The sequence below is a fragment of the Lepidochelys kempii genome, chromosome 1, assembly GCF_965140265.1.
Source record: "Lepidochelys kempii isolate rLepKem1 chromosome 1, rLepKem1.hap2, whole genome shotgun sequence".
Classification (NCBI taxonomy): Eukaryota; Metazoa; Chordata; order Testudines; family Cheloniidae; genus Lepidochelys; species Lepidochelys kempii.
The window spans coordinates 319,868,211-319,885,132 of record NC_133256.1 but is presented as its reverse complement, the minus strand read 5'-3'; positions in this window follow the sequence as shown (position 1 = coordinate 319,885,132).

The following is a 16,922-nucleotide window of genomic DNA, read 5'->3' as shown; positions in this document are numbered from 1 at the left end:
CTAATCTAATTGCCTTCTATGATGAGATAACTGGCTCTGCGGATATGGGGAAAGTGGTGGATGTGATACAACTTGACTTTAGCAAAGCTTTTGATACGGTCTCCCACAGTATTCTTACCAGCAAGTTTAAAAGTCTGGATTGGATGAATGGACTATAAGGTGGATAGAAAGCTGGCTAGATTGTCGGGCTCAAAGGGTAGTGATCAACAGCTTGATGTCTAGTTGGCAGCCGGTATCAAGCGCAGCGCCCAAGAGATTGGTCCTGGGGCCGGTTTTGTTCAACATCTTTATTAATGATCTGGATGATGGGACAGATTGCACCCTCAGGAAGTTTGCGGATGACAAGCTCTGGGGGAGAGGTAGATACGCTGGAGGGTAGGGATAGGGTCCAGAGTGACCTAGACAAATTGGAGGATTGGGCAAAAAGAAATCTGATGAGGTTCAACAAGGACAAGTGCACAGTCCTGCACTTAGGATGGAAGAATCCCATGCACTGCTACAGGCTGGGAACCGACTGGCTAAGCAGCAGTCCTGAAGAAAAGGACCCGGGGATTACAGTGGATGAGAAGCTGTATATGAGTCAGCAGTGTGCCCTTGTTGCCAAGAAGGCTAATGGTATATTGGACTGTATTAGTAGGAGCATTGCCAGCAGATTGAGGGAAGTGATTATTCCCCTCTATTTGGCACTGGGGAGGCCACATCTGGAGTATTGCTTCCAGTTTTGGGGCCCCCACTACAGAAAGGATGTGGACAAATTGAAGAGAGTCCAGTGGCAATGATCAGGGGGTTGGGGCACATGACTTACAAAGAGCGGCTGAGGGAATTGTGTTGCGGTTCAATGGCAAGACAGGACAAAGCTTTAAGCAAGCAAGCAAGCTGGTCTGCTAGAATCATAGAATCATAGAATATCAGGGTTGGAAGGGACCTCAGGAGGTCATCTAGTCCAACCCCCTGCTCAAAAGCAGGACCCATACCCAATTAAATCATCCCAGCCAGGGCTTTGTCAAGCCTGACCTTAAAAACGTCTAAGGAAGGAGATTCCACCACCTCCCTAGGCAACGCATTCCAGTGTTTCACCACCCTCCCAGTGAAAAAGTTTTTCCTAATATCCAACCTAAACCTCCCCCACTGCAACTTGAGACCATTACTCCTTCTCCTGTCCTCTTCCACCAGTGAGAATAGTCTAGCACCATCCTCCCTGGAACTACCTCTCAGGTAGTTGAAAGCAGCTATCAAATCCCCCCTCATTCTTCTCTTCTGCAGACTAAACAATCCCAGTTCCCTCAGCCTCTCCTCATAACTCATGTGTTCCAGACCCCTAATCATTTTTGTTGCCCTTTGCTGGACTCTCTCCAATTTATCCACATCCTTCTTGTAGTGTGGGGCCCAAAACTGGACACAGTACTCCAGATGAGGCCTCACCAATGTTGAATAGAGGGGGACGATCACGTCCCTCGATCTGCTCGCTATGCCCCTACTTATACATCCCAAAATGCCATTGGCCTTCTTGGCAACAAGGGCACACTGCTGACTCATATCCAGCTTCTCGTCCACTGTCACCCCTAGGTCCTTTTCCGCAGAACTGCTGCCTAGCCATTTGGTCCCTAGTCTGTAGCTGTGCATTGGTTTCTTCCGTCCTAAGTGCAGGACCCTGCACTTATCCTTATTGAACCTCATCAGATTTCTTTTGGCCCAATCCTCCAATTTGTCTAGGTCCCTCTGTATCCTATCCCTGCCCTCCAGCATATCTACCACTCCTCCCAGTTTAGTATCATCCGCAAATTTGCTGAGAGTGCAATCCACACCATCCTCCAGATCATTTATGAAGATATTGAACAAAACCGGCCCCAGGACCGACCCCTGGGGCCCTCCACTTGACACCGGCTGCCAACTAGACATGGAGCCATTGATCACTACCCGTTGAGCCCGACAATCTAGCCAACTTTCTACCCACCTTATAGTGCATTCATCCAGCCCATACTTCCTTAACTTGCTGAGAAGAATACTGTGGGAGACCGTGTCAAAAGCTTTGCTAAAGTCAAGAAACAATACATCCACTGCTTTCCCTTCATCCACAGAACCAGTAATCTCATCATAGAAGGCGATTAGATTAGTCAGGCATGACCTTCCCTTGGTGAATCCATGCTGGCTGTTCCTGATCACTTTCCTCTCATGTAAGTGCTTCAGGATTGATTCTTTGAGGACCTGCTCCATGATTTTTCCGGGGACTGAAGTGAGGCTGACTGGCCTGTAGTTCCCAGGATCCTCCTCCTTCCCTTTTTTAAAGATTGGCACTACATTAGCCTTTTTCCAGTCATCCGGGACTTCCCCCGTTCGCCACGAGTTTTCAAAGATAATGGCCAATGGCTCTGCAATCACAGCCGCCAGTTCCTTTAGCACTCTCGGATGCAACTCATCTGGCCCCACGGACTTGTGCACGTCCAGTTTTTCTAAATAGTCCCTAACCACCTCTTTCTCCACAGAGGGCTGGCCCCCATGTTGTGATGCCCAGCACAGCAGTCTGGGAGCTGACCTTCTTAGTGAAAACAGAGGCAAAAAAAGCATTGAGTACATTAGCTTTTTCCACATCCTCTGTCACTAGGTTGCCTCCCTCATTCATTAAGGGACCCACACTTTCCTTGGCTTTCTTCTTGTTGCCAACATACCTGAAGAAACCCTTCTTGTTACTCTTAACATCTCTCGCTAGCTGCAGCTCCAGGTGCGATTTGGCCCTCCTAATTTCATTCCTACATGCCCGAGCAATATTTTTATACTCTTCCCTGGTCATATGTCCAACCTTCCACTTCTTGTAAGCTTCTTTTTTATGCTTAAGATCTGCTAGGATTTCACCATTAAGCCAAGCTGGTCGCCTGCCATACTTACTATTCTTTCGACACATCAGGATGGTTTGTCCCTGTAACCTCAACAGGGATTCCTTTAAATACAGCCAGCTCTCCTGGACTCCTTTCCCCTTCATGTTAGTCCCCCAGGGGATCCTACCCATCCGTTCCCTGAGGGAGTCAAAGTCTGCTTTCCTGAAGTCCAGGGTCCGTATCCTGCTGCTTACCTTTCTTCCCTGTTTCAGGATCCTGAACTCAACCAACTCATGGTCACTGCCTCCCAGATTCCCATCCACTTTTGCTTCCCCTACTAATTCTTCCAGGTTTGTGAGCAGCAGGTCAAGAAAAACTCCCCCCCAGTTGGCTCCTCTAGCACTTGCACCAGGAAATTGTCCCCTACTCTTTCCAAAAACTTCCTGGATTGTCTATGCACTGCTGTACTGCTCTCCCAGCAGATATCAGGAAAATTAAAGTCACCCATGAGAACCAGGGCATGCGATCTAGTAGCTTCCGTGAGCTGCCGGAAGAAAGCCTCATCCACCTCATCCCCCTGGTCCGGTGGTCTATAGCAGACTCCCACCACTACATCACTCCTGTTGCTCACACTTCTAAACTTAATCCAGAGACACTCAGGTTTTTCTGCAGTATCGTACCAGAGCTCTGAGCAGTCATACTGCTCCCTTACATACAGTGCTACTCCCCCACCTTTTCTGTCCTGCCTATCTTTCCTGAACAGTTTATAACCATCCATGACAGTACTCCAGTCATGTGAGTTATCCCACCAAGTCTCTGTTATTCCAATCACGTCATAATTCCTTGACATCACCAGGACCTCCAGTTCTCCCTGCTTGTTTCCAAGGTTTTGTGCATTCGTATATAAGCACTTGAGATAACCTGCTGATCGCCCCTCATTCTCAGTATGAGGCAGGAGCCCTCCCCTCACAGACATTCCTAACGGGCTTCTGCCTGTCAGCTTTCCATCCTCCCTTTTATTTCTCTCCCCCCTGCGCATTACATACTCTGACCGCAAAAGGCATCAACCAAGGAAATAATATGACTTTGATTAATATTCTTATTTACCAGCCTCTATCTACTACAATCCTTGTTCTCAGGCCTTGAGCCCAGTCCAAGGAAGCTTCCCACAGTTCATGTCCTCTGACGACTTCCCATGGTCCATGTCCTTGGATGGAGCAGTGTGTGCACTGCTCCTACACAACACTCAGAGTGTGCCCTGAATGTTTCCAGGTGCATGAACTCTACATGAACCCTTCAGAATTGGGCTTGTTTAATCTGCAGAAGAGAAGAGTGAGGGGGGATTTGATAGCAGCCTTCATCTACCTGAATGGTAGGTTCCAATAGGGGTTCCAAAGAGGGTGGAGCTTGGCTGTTCTCAGTGGTGGCAGATGACAGAACAAGGAGCAATGGTCTCAAGTTGCAGTGGGGGAGGTCTAGGTTGGATATTAGGAAAAACTATTTTACTCGGAGGGTGGTGAAGCGCTGGAATGGGTTACCTAGGGAGGTGGTGGAATCTCCATCCTTAGAGGTTTTTAAGACCCGGCTTGACAAAGTCCTGGCTGGGATGATTTAGTTGGGGTTGGTCCTGCTTTGAGCAGGGAGTTGGACTAGATGACCTCCTGAGGTCTCTTCCAACCCTAATCTTCTATGATTCTTCTTCAGCAACAAAGAAGATGTGAATGACAATGGAGAGCATGAGAAGAATTTGTTTCAATTGGGATGCAACATGTTTGAAGAAACTAGGGGGGAGTAGGGAAGAAATAATTCTTTCTGTGAAATATTGCGAGTAGTATGTGAATTATTGTCCATTATTCACTCAGCAGAGATCTCCAGCTAACTTACAACCATTGCCAATAAACAAGTATTTCTAAATCTCTTGTCACTACATTATGTTACTGTAAATAAACACTGAGAAGAACTTATTCACCATTTTATCAGCAGAAGGCATTCTAAAGAAGGAAAAGGCAGCAGAGGCCAACATGATCGCATCATAAGAATTTATATAACTATTAGTGCTGAAACCTGAATTCCATCTCCTTTTCAGAATGTTTGATCCTAGTGCTATGAAAGAGAGTACAGTATAGTGCTGATCAGCCTACAGGGGAATAAACCTAAGCACTCCCAAAACCTTACAAAGGACTCTCAAATGCTCAGGCAGATACTGTAAAATCTTATAAAGTATACGCGAGCAAACTTTGTAGCCCTAGTTCACTGGGCATATGGTTGCAAAGATAGAGGTTAAAATGTAGACAGGATTTATGTAATTTTACCACCAGTCATCTAAATCTAATCTAAGAAAACATTTCAGTATAAAAATTTCTATTTGAGAGTCGGAAGGACAAAACACTTCCTATTTCCTATTGCAAAAGACTGACTTGCAGCATATAGGCTGTCGAAAACCACATTCCAGCTGTCACGGCCATACCACTGTATATAAACCAGCCTGTTGCTGGAAAATGAATGGAGATTAGAGCTGGTTGGAAATTTCCACTGCCACCCCAAAAAGGTTGATGAAAATGAAAATAAATGTTTTCATCAGAACTTCCTTTGGCAAAATTCAACTTTCAGAGAGAGAAAGAGGAAAGAAAAAAAAAAGAAACCCCAAAATGTTCTTGCTTGGGGGAAACTCTTCCTTGGAATGAGGTTCAATATCTGCAATCCTTTTTGTGTATTTGAAAGACACCACAACTAATTATAAAGGGGCTTACAAAGATCATGATTAGTGTCCCCAAATAACAAAATAAGACTCAGTTGGGAGAGATGTAAGCTAATACAATTAGGGAAAGCAATTTGAAGAACACATACTCAGTGGTACGGAGAAAGCAGTAAAGCTGAAAAAGAGCTAGGGGTGACACTGGACAGCAAATTGGACATGAATTAGCAGTTTGATACAGCAGCAAAATAAGCCAATGCAATTTGGACTATTCATATGAAGGCATCACATCCTGGAAAAAAGTGGTAATATTTAATTAACCAAATTCATCCTTTGTGCAACTTTTCACTTCAGTGGGGTTACACCAGGGATGGGCCTGTCACTTTGTGTGTATACAACTCTAGTGTGACTGTTGTAGAAATGAGGCCTAATCATTGGATGTGGCCATGTAACTTGTCCAAATGTGATGGAAGGAATTGGTAAAAGAGGCAGGGGTGAAGTGGCAGGGGTGACAGTCTGTATTCTTATGTCCACCCCTTTTTCAAGACTATGATAAATTTTGTACAAAATATGCCATGTAAGGTATCATCTAAACATTGTCCTGGTAAAATATGTGTGGCAACATAAAGTTATAAGATTCTACTGTATAATGTTACTAGGACATATCCAAATCTGGGGAAGCAGCCACAAACCAGTTCCTCAAAGACAAAAGGTTAACCAATGCCGCTAATGGACTATTAGGTGTTTAAGCTGCCATTCTTTGGCAGGAAAAACAGTGCAAGTGAGAAATTTACCTCTTGGCAAAGAAACAGCTGGAGGTTCTACTTCCCACAGATGTTCTGACCCTGGAACCCCAGCTGGAGATGATTCTCAAAGAAGAGGAAAAGTATAAAGAATGGGGAACAGATGCCCCAAGTTATTTCTCCCCTTTTCTCTACCCACGACAGCCACAATATCTGAGGAACAAAGAAACAGCTTAGGACTGAGGGAGGGATCCTGTCCGAAAGGATTTCAGCCAGTAAGACTTCTGAAACATGTGGTGAGAGAAACTTCTTCTTTAAATTCACTTAGCTTGTTAATTTAGGTATTAGTTGCGTTTACTTTTATTTTCTTGTAACCAATTCTGACTTTCATGCCTCGTTACTTGTAATCACTTAAAATCTATCTGTCTTTAGTTAACAAACTTGTTTTATTGCTTTTTCTAAACCAGTGTGCTTGGATTGATGTGTTTGGGAAACTCAATTTGAGATAACAGGATCTGTGTATATCATCTTCTATTAATAAAATGATGGACTTTATATGAGCTTGTGTTGTCCAAAAGAGAGCTGTGTAGTAAAAGCAGCACAATTCTGGGGGAAAGTCTGGGACTGGGAATTTGTTAGTATTACTTTGCAGTGTAATTCAAGAGTGACTGGCCATAGCATTCATACATTATAGCTGGGAGTAATTTACATGTTGGAGGCTGTGTGTGGGCAGACCAGGAGTGATTGATTACTGTCACAATGAAGCAGGGGAAAAGGCACCCCAGGCTGGAGAATTGTGGGGACACAGCTGTTCAACAGTCCAGATTGTAATATCACACAGGAACCTATTGCTTTCACACCCATGCCAGGGTGCCTCCCTTTGGAATCTCTGGGTGAAATCCTGGCACCATGGAAGTTAATTGGGACACGATTTTACCCTTTGTCTTAAGCGGAGCCCTGCAGTTGGAACTTAGTTAACAATGGTTTTGATGGTTTGTGAGAGGGAATAGAATCGAGCTCACTCTCCCTAGCCTATATTGCCTGTGTAGGGATGACAGGGGTTAAACTTTTATGTTGAAACTGTGATGGGGCTGAGTGGCCCTGCACTGGTATCGCAGGGGTTAACCCTTCCTTCCTGGTAGAGGAAGCTCCATCCCAGAAGCCCTGCTGGGCTTGCTCCAACTGGAGAATAGGTATAAAAGCCTGCAAAGGTGCTCAGTCTGGGCTGACTACCGGAGGAGAAGGAAGCACACTGCCAGCTCCTGAGGAGGGACAGCCAAAGCTCCCAGATCCAGGGGCCAACCAAGCCGGGATGCACTCGACAACCCAGACAGAGGTCTCAGTAGGAGGGGATGGACTGGAGGACACACTTCCCCCTCTCCCCAGGGTTGAGAAGACGACATTGAGGGTAGGAAGTGACCCAGGGGCATTTTAGAGACCGGCAGCGTTAAAGCTGCACTGATGCGCAACATGTTGCAGGTGGATCCTCACTGAGCTAAGTGCGTGGGGAAACCCCGCCGATAGGAGAGCCCTGGGTCGGGACCCGGTAGAGAGGGTGGGCCCGGGTCCCCCTGCCCTTTCCCCCACCATTGGGATACAGTTCCCCACCTGAGAGGGAGTTATATGGACTCTGGCCGTTGGGCCACACTGCCCCGATGTGTGGAGCGAGTTATCTAGACTCTGACTGCTAGGCCGCACCCCCGCTTGCGAGGGGGATGGTATAGACTCCGGCCTCTGGGCCGCACCACCCCGCTTGCGAGGGGGATGGTATAGACTCCAGCCACTAGGCCTCTCTGCTCCAACGTGGGGAGCGATTTATGTGGACGCTGGCCACTGGGTCACACTGCCCGATACTCAGGGCGACACACGGACTCAAGCCATTAGGTCCCGCTACCCCGACTAAGGGGCGGGCACAGGGAAACCAGCCATTGGGCCACGTTGGAACACCCTTACAGGACGGGCGTGGGAAAGTAAGAGCGGCGAGTCCCCGACACCCCATCCACCCCTGCCACAAAGGGGCGCTGCGGTGCCGGACCCATCACAGTAACTATAAAGTAAGCAGATAGTTCACAAAATACCCACAAGGAGCTAATGTTTTGAGTAAACAGGGTGACATCAACATGTGAAATAACACTCTTTCAGTGGTGGTTTTGGAAATTGAAGCCATTCATTGTAAAGCACAAACCAATATTACCTGAGCCAAAGAGCCAGGTATATTAACTCAAAGGCTATAGTGGACGCCAACCTATGTGAACTAGCCACTAAAGGGGGACAGAGAGCCCCACGCTGCTAGCATATGCTACAGATCCAAAGTAGTGTTTAGATTAGAAGCCCACTTTAAACCAGAATCAAAGCCATAGATTGCAAAACATTGTGGAGCAAAAGGTGCTATATCAATGTAAGTTCCTATTAACTAGCAATTTTGTAAACTATTCAGCCCCTTTGCCTCAAACTGTTAAGTTTAAACATTAAGCAGGAGTTGTTTTAATGCTTCATAATACAACTCATGCAATAGTGGTTAGTATGCACTGTGTGCATAGAGGAGACACAGTGAGCGAAATTTAAATGGCCTCAGTACAAAACAAATGGGGAACATAAGGCTTTTGAGTCAGACATTTCACTGTTAGTCTCTAAGGTGCCACAAGTCCTCCTTTTCTTTTTTCAGATACAGACTAACATGGCTGCTACTCTGAAACCTGCCTCTTATTGTTCTAGCCTTTCCCTTCTTTTATTTTAGACAGTTGAAGTTTATCCTTATAATTTCAAAGCTTCTGTATTTAGCTACTAAGCAGCTGGTGCTATTTGTTCTGTGTGATTTAATTTATTTATTACCCTATGTTCAAAAGGCACATAACTCTATCTCCTAACGATTTTACTGCATTCTCTTTACATTTAAACAATTGATCAGTTGTTTTGGTACATTGTCTTTTGGTTTTCTTTGAAAGAGCAATTAAACTTCAATGCATTTTTTCCTAAAGAAGGAATTTAATCAAAGTGAAGGATAGATATAAGTAATGCTATACTTACAATCACTTACCACAAAATATTATGGTTCAATAAAAGCTGCGATTTGACTTTGTTCTTTGGCTAAGCAATTTTAAAAGGTTGCAATTGCTGTTGCTATGTCGCATCTAATCTGTAATCCAGAGAACATGTCAATATACATTAAAATAAAATGTGTTTATGTAAATTGCTCCCCCCATGTTTAGCTTTAGGTAACAATTATAATTTTGGTATCCATATTTTATTGTGATGTATAAGCAGGAATGAAAGAATCATACACACAGAAGAACAACAGATTCTATCACCCCAGCACTTGATTTCTGATTCTTTTGTAAGAGATTAAAAATATCTTTTTCGTATCCACTTTCCTTTTGCTGTCTTTTTACATTGAAGCTGTAAGTCTGTCTATTGAGGAAATGTTGTTAGATCAAAATGTTGTCTTTTGATCTTCATGAAAGTTAGCTGTGGAAGAGGGAAATGACTTTACCACAGAGAAATTGGAATAAGAAGTGAACAATGGCTGGGTAACATTACCTTTTTCTATGTATTTCTTTCCCTATTGAAGGAGAAGAACAGAGCTCCTTAATAAAGATGCTATTGCTTGCAAGATCTTCTATCTTCAATGAACTTTGAGGGGAAAGAATCAGCAGTCATCTCATACTTGCAAACTTTATAGCCTTTGGTGCAAAATCTCAAATAGCGGTTGTGCATTGCTACCACTGGATCATAATTGTCTTGCTGATGTACTCGTTTATCTCTTAGCCAACACCTAAAATAATCCATTTGGAGGCCACTGTCTACATTTACTAGCTGGCAGATGGGACAAGCACTAGCCGAATAACAAAATCAAACTAAGTTTTGATATTGTAAGGGAAGAAAAGTTTCCGGTTTATACAATGGATTAATTCACTGCTAATTTGTCAGGTTTCTTTTTTGTCAAAATGCAAGAGAGGTGGCTGCTCTGCTTTTTTCCTGTTCTAAAGTTTCCAAGCTTCATACTCCAAGTATGAAGATTAAAGAGCCATATTGCACTCTGGGAACCTAGAAGCAAGCTGATGTTATAGCCCTCTGTGTTAGTGCAATTAGGGGCTGAATTTAAGAGAAAATCTATAGGTACTTAACATTCCATCTCCCTAAAAGTTCAGCTCTGATTTTTTGGAGAAAGCAATTGACAGCACACATTTGCCTCCCTGCAATTCCTCTGATGTTTCAACATGGATGATGAGCGGGGTGGGATCAGGGGGAGTCAGGTAAGTATTATTTCGGTTCAGCACATGGGGAACTGATGCAGAAAGGTTATGTGACCAGAACCACAGAGGAGGTGGTGTCAGAGAAGGAAATAGTGTGCAAGAGTCCTTTTCACTCTGTCTTTGTTACATTAGGTCATGCCACATTTCACTCTGAGAGCCAGAGATTGCACAGGTTACTTAATAGAGGAGCCATCTCTGCAGCAGGCAAATTACACCTTCCTGTTCCAGCCTGACCCACTGACTGGGGGAGTGCAGCTTAGTTCTTTGCTGCAGTTCCCCAGTATCCCAGCTGGTACAGGTACTGAATTAATGCATCTCCTGAATTAATGCATCTAACTATGCTGCCTTCAGAATCACAGCCAAACACATTTGAGAAAGTGTGGGGTCCCCTGAGCAAAGGGAATTTGTGGATACCTTGTGCATTTTGTGGCTGGTGGTCTTTTCTGACAGTCTGCCCTGAGTCAGACACTCTCAGTTGTGAGCCACTCCAGACAGCATGACAATTTATATTAATGAAAATTAATTACTGGCAGTGCTCAAGCAACTCCCTCACCCAATTCAGGAAGACAAGAAGAATCATCTCTCCAAAAATTGTTATAAAGAATCAACAATTTCTTTAATAACTATTTACTCTATAGAGTCTCTTTAAGAATTACTGAATTTTAAAAAGACTGTTTTGAGAATTAAAATCTTTCTATAAGGAACAGGACTTTTTGGACTTACTGAAAGCAGAATTTCATTTCCTCTTGAATTCTAATAAAACTAGAATGAGATCTCAGAAATAGACTGAATAAAAAGAAAAAGTTAAAACTCTAACTTTAAAGATGTTCTGAGAATCTCTCATCACAAAGACATATTAATGTCCAGAAAGAATTACAGGTTTTGCCCATATATGCATTAACAAATACATATTCATAAAATGAAGACATTCCTAAGAACAGTCCATAAAGTACTGAGCCAATAATGGACCATAGCAGCCAATTTGAACCTAAACAAGCCTGAAAGAGGTGTGGTTTCCTATAATTATATGGAAATAGGAAAGAGCAGAGTATAGAAAAACTCTGAATTGAGCATACCTCTCTCACACACTCCCTGCACAACACCACACATCACTCATCAACATATCCTATCCATATTTACAAGAAAACTACTACAGACAGCTAAGAAAAACAGAGAAGACTCCAGAAGAAACCAGCCCCAAGAAAACCGCCCCAAGACTTCAACGTGGAGTGATGAAAGGAAGTTAACTAAGACACTGCCAAGGGATTAGATTTAAAACTCTCATAATGATTCAGTCGGGAGATGGAAGTGCTGCTGTAATTTAAAGAACTATAGTTGCTTCTGTCAGTCACCAAATACTTACACCAGGTATTCCTGGAGAGGAGACAGGGGTGAAACACTGATAAATAGAGAAATACTGGGATTTAATTGGATTGAATATTCTTAATGTTCGTACTTAGTCCGTCTCAAGACAGCTTCTTAGATGGCTTCTTCTAAGTAGCTGATTTAATATTTTCTTTGATTTTATAGGGTTTACTTATGATTACATACTTTGCCCAATAATAAACTTTTACGTTACCAATGAAATACCAAATAGACTCCACCTGCCCTTATGTTGCCAAATACGTTAGTCTGAACTTACCAAACGCAGAATGTCCCAAGGGCAGTCCACACTCAAAGGTGTAATCTCTGTTAAAAAAAAGTCTAGAGAGAGACATACAGAAGAGAGAATAATGGAATTAACCAGGTTATCATTTGTGTTGTTTTGTTTAATACTTTCTTTTCCAATGAAATCCCTATGGTTAGCAATTCTGATTATTTTGCTTATTTTTAATCTTTAAGGTATGTAAAAAAAAAAGAGTGGGAGTTACACTCCTGAGTTGGCAGCACGAGAAACAATTACTAAGAGCATGTCTACCATGACTTGTTTCTCTAACTTAAATATTGTTTATAATTTTAAAAATACAATTACTTGACATCCAACAATTTAAAATTAGCTCTTTCTACTCCACATAACTCATTTCACAGAGCCATGGAACAACAATCTAATTTTAACAGAGTTCAGTTACTCTTGACTGGGGCTGGATTCAAACCAGCAACCTCAATGTGAACAGCTACTGGAGCCATTCAGACTCCTAATTTCCATATGTAGATCTCTTCATCAATATGATTTAAGGTATCTGACTATGACATAGCAAATGAAATGCTCTTATTTATTCACATGGAATAGAGTATGCTTTGCTCCACGCAAGCATTCTAACACACTCTGCTCAGAACTGGAGCGCAAACTGTCTTCCTTCTAATTTAAACATCAAGGCAAATAATTTCCTACCTCAGAAAAGGCAAATCATTTGAGGATAATCTCAAATGGTCGTTAAAAGAGTTTTAATCAACATCTTAGAATTTTTTTTCGTTCGGTTGCTCCTTGTTGGCTGTGCCCAATTAAGCATGGTAATGTGGGTTTACCGCTGCCATCTACTGGATGGCATGTGTCATATTGGTTTAGGAAAATTAAAAGGGTGGAATGAGGTTATGACATTGGAGATGAAGGGTGGGAAATTAAGGAGCCTGTAGAAATAGGGAGCTGTGACCATTGGTGCCCTGGGAATTAGGCTAGCCAAATGGCTGTACAATGTCCTTAGGAGAGATGAAGACATTGTTACCTGTGAAAATATCATACAGCCAAAAATGTCAATACTACCTCATCCACAAACTACTGACATCCATGTACCATCAGCTAGCACCAGCTTGTCATTCAAAAGTCCCATAGCTCTTTGCGTATCTAATCTCTAATGCATGCATTACCTTGCTGAAATTGTGAATAAGACACCAAAATTATAAATGATATTTTTAAATTTTTTTCTTTCCACTTTTTTTATTAGAAATTATACCATGAGGAAGAGAGAAAAAATTGCAGGATTGAGGTCATTAATCCCTTATGTGGTTTTAGTTTTTAAAAGTAAATAAGAAATTGAAGGCAATAAAAGGAATTTGAGATACCAAATGGTACATTTCAGTTTAAAATGGTGGTGGTGTCTCAGACCTGAGCAGGATAGAAAGAGAGCCATAATGCCAAGTAGTCAAAAGATCCAGATTTTCAAAAGTGTTCAGCAGCTAACAGTTTCAATTATGATACTTATGACCAGATTTCAAAAGAGCTCAGCACCCAATGAGCACCAAGTATGCTGAGCTCTTTTGAAAATCTAGACCAGTTCTGGATGATGAATTCTTCTGAAAATACTGGTGTGTGTGTGTGTGGACTGGGACATCCATACTTCCTCTCTTGTGGGTGGGGAGAGGGCTTTGACTGAGAGGAGCCAAGATGTAAGCCTGAAGGTAGGAAAGCATACTTACTCCCTTAATGTGTGTCTGGGGGAGGGAGGAGAGGACGTACTCCCTGTATGTTGCCTTGGTGGTATTCTGTTTCCTGGTTAAGCACCTCAATGACTGGTGTGGGGTTCTTTGGACTTTTCCTTGGGCTATTTGAAAGTAATTTAATATTAGTTTTTAAAAAGGTATTTTTTTTTACTGCCATCCCACTAACCATTTTTTAAAAATGTCTGTAAGTAGTCTTGATTCCAGCATCTAGGCTTTGCAGTCTGGTTGAACCTGGAGAATTTTTAAAGAAATTGATGACAAATTGTTCATCATGGTGTTTTTCCAGTGTCTACCAGCCTAGTTTAAAGACTTCATATCTACTGGGGCCAAATTCATTATTAATTCCACTGACTTCAAATACCAGCAAAGATGAATTTGATCCATTGTCCTTAAAATTAATCAATTCTTTATTAGAATTGAAATGTCATCCGTTTTTCTTTTAAGAGACTATTTCTGAAGCAAGAATGCAGCCAAAAAGCAATTAATTTCCCCATATGGTATCTCTTCCAGCATTAACCATTGCATCAGGTTTTCATTGGGAATGTGGGTGTAACATCATGCCTTATATTTACCTGATATCTAAACATCTAATATTGCCTAAACTGTGGACACACATAGAGGCCAAAGCATACCTTTTAAATAGTTAACATTTTTCCTTTATGAATAGTATGTAAAAACCCCTCCTGACTTGCACACTAAAACCACTGGCATAATATGACCATTTAAATTGCTTAGTGATGCGTAGCATCCTCCTAGAGCAGCAGGTGCTCCAGTCTCTGCAGTATCACAAGTAATAATTGAATCAAACAAGCTTTTTATCAGACATCCTAAAGGGTAACCTGCTTCGAAGAATGTTCATCCTGCCACTGTGATAGATGAATATTCTGTTCTATAAAAGTCCAATGTAAAGAGAAATAATCTTGAAACCATGGCATTTCACAAACACAGTACTTGTATTATCCCAAGAGCAAACAGAGTTTAAGTTTAAATGATGGTTGCTAGTGCAAACCTGCTTAAAGTTTTTTCTGAGAAAATCATCCCCTAGCAATGTTTAGTGAAACTGCCTTAAAACATCAAGTACTTAGGGGTAAAATTATTCTTGTTACATGGAAAAGTTGTTTAAATGTGGCATTTCCTCCAGTTGCATGAAACAACCAGGGTGTTATTAATTGCTTACATGTTAAGGAGACTGGCAGTTTGGTTCCTTCTAGTAAATAATAAAATGTACCTTATGGATTCAGTACAGAATTCATCTAAGCTTGTGGAACTGTATTAATTCAGTATATCATTGTTATAAAAACTGCTTTGTGTAGTTAGTTAATGTAATAAAGGGTAATTTAGTGCTCTTATTTTCAAATAATGTTTTTGTGCAACGTTCATTCACGTTTCTCTTTGTTTTATGTTTGCAATTAATGTAAAACAATATTTTTCTGTTGGGGAAAAATTCATTTAACTGTACTGAAGAAATGTTCTAAGGTGGATAATAATAAAAAATAATTCCTCTACTCTCTCGAGATCTTTCGGACCGTTCAGGCAATGAAGTCAATGGTTTTGGTTAGTGGGTTCTTTCCCTAGAGTTGTCGTCTGCCCCGGAAATTGATGGGATAGGCCTACTCATACCCCACTGCACAGAGGTAGAAGTTTTCTTTAGCCAATATGTGACAATCTAAGGCGCAGATTCAGTAAAGCACTGAGGTACTAACTTAACTTTAAGCATATGCCATAAGTCCATCCCTATTCAGTACCGAATTTTAAGCACATGCTTAAGTCTCATTGGAGTTAATTGGATCTGAGTATGTGCTTGAAGTTAACCCCAGTCCTAAATTCTTTGCTGAACAGGGATCCAGGTCTTTCCACGTTTTGGAGCATTGCCCCCTAAGTGTTACACTGTATGTTCTACATTGAATGCTATTCCACTCTGAAGAAAGCATGCTGGGGGAATAGGGAGATGAATATACACGTAGCAGCCTAGCATGGCAGAACCTGACAACATGCATGTGGCAAGCGTAGTAGCTGAGTATTGTGTAGATCTGCTGGAGCAAAGTATTTCTGATGCAGCAATCACAGAAGCATGTGACAGACAGGGATCACAGTTAAAAGTAATCAGCATGAACAGGGGAACCCTGAAGGGTCTTACATTATGAGCCAGATTTTTCACTTGCGTAAATTAGCATAACTGCTTTAATGCCATATGCTTCCCTCCAGTGAGTCCAAGAGAAGCTGAGTCTTCTGTTAATTTTCTTGTGGTTTTACAGGGATGATGATTCCCCCTCCCTCCCCCCCATGTTTTTTGTGTTGTGGCATAATGACTGACTGCCTAGCACCTGCATCACCCACTGCATTGTCATGGAGTATGCCACATTGTTCCACTTTTGTAACACTCCTTAAGAATTTCCCCTACCCTTATTTGGTGTGGTGTATTTTGGGCTTACATTGCACTGGTGAGCATGATGCGGATTAATACTAGTCAGGATTTTTTTTTGTTGAAACAGGTTTTTGTCAGAAAATGCAGATTTGTTGAAACCAAAACTTTTCATGGGATTGTATCAGTTTTGTTTGATGAAATTTCATCAGCAAGGTTTGGATGGATGGTCAAATTAAGAGAGGCAGACACCTCCCATTCCATAATAGCTTGATGGTTTGGGCATCTGGCTGGGATATGGGCAATCAGGTTCAAGACCCTGTTAAGAATCAAGTAGATCCAGGATTTGACCCTGGGTCTCCCATGTGAATGCCCTAACCATCAATCTGCTATTTTGGGATGGGTCTTTCTCAGTCTTGACTGTTGGAGCTGTTCCACTTTGTATAAATAGTGGTTGGGTTAGTGACAGTGAGATTGACTCTGTAGCCTGGTGGTTAGGGCAGTCAGCTGGGATGCTGGAGATGCAGGGGCTTGAATGTGGTATTCCCATATCCTGGGGTGTGCCCCCAACCACCAGGCTATAGTCTGTGTGCCTTGCTTTCTCTCTCTTGTGTTTTTCATGGAAAATTTCAACAGGACTTGGTTTCATTTTGATGCAAATTGAGAAAATATTTAAAA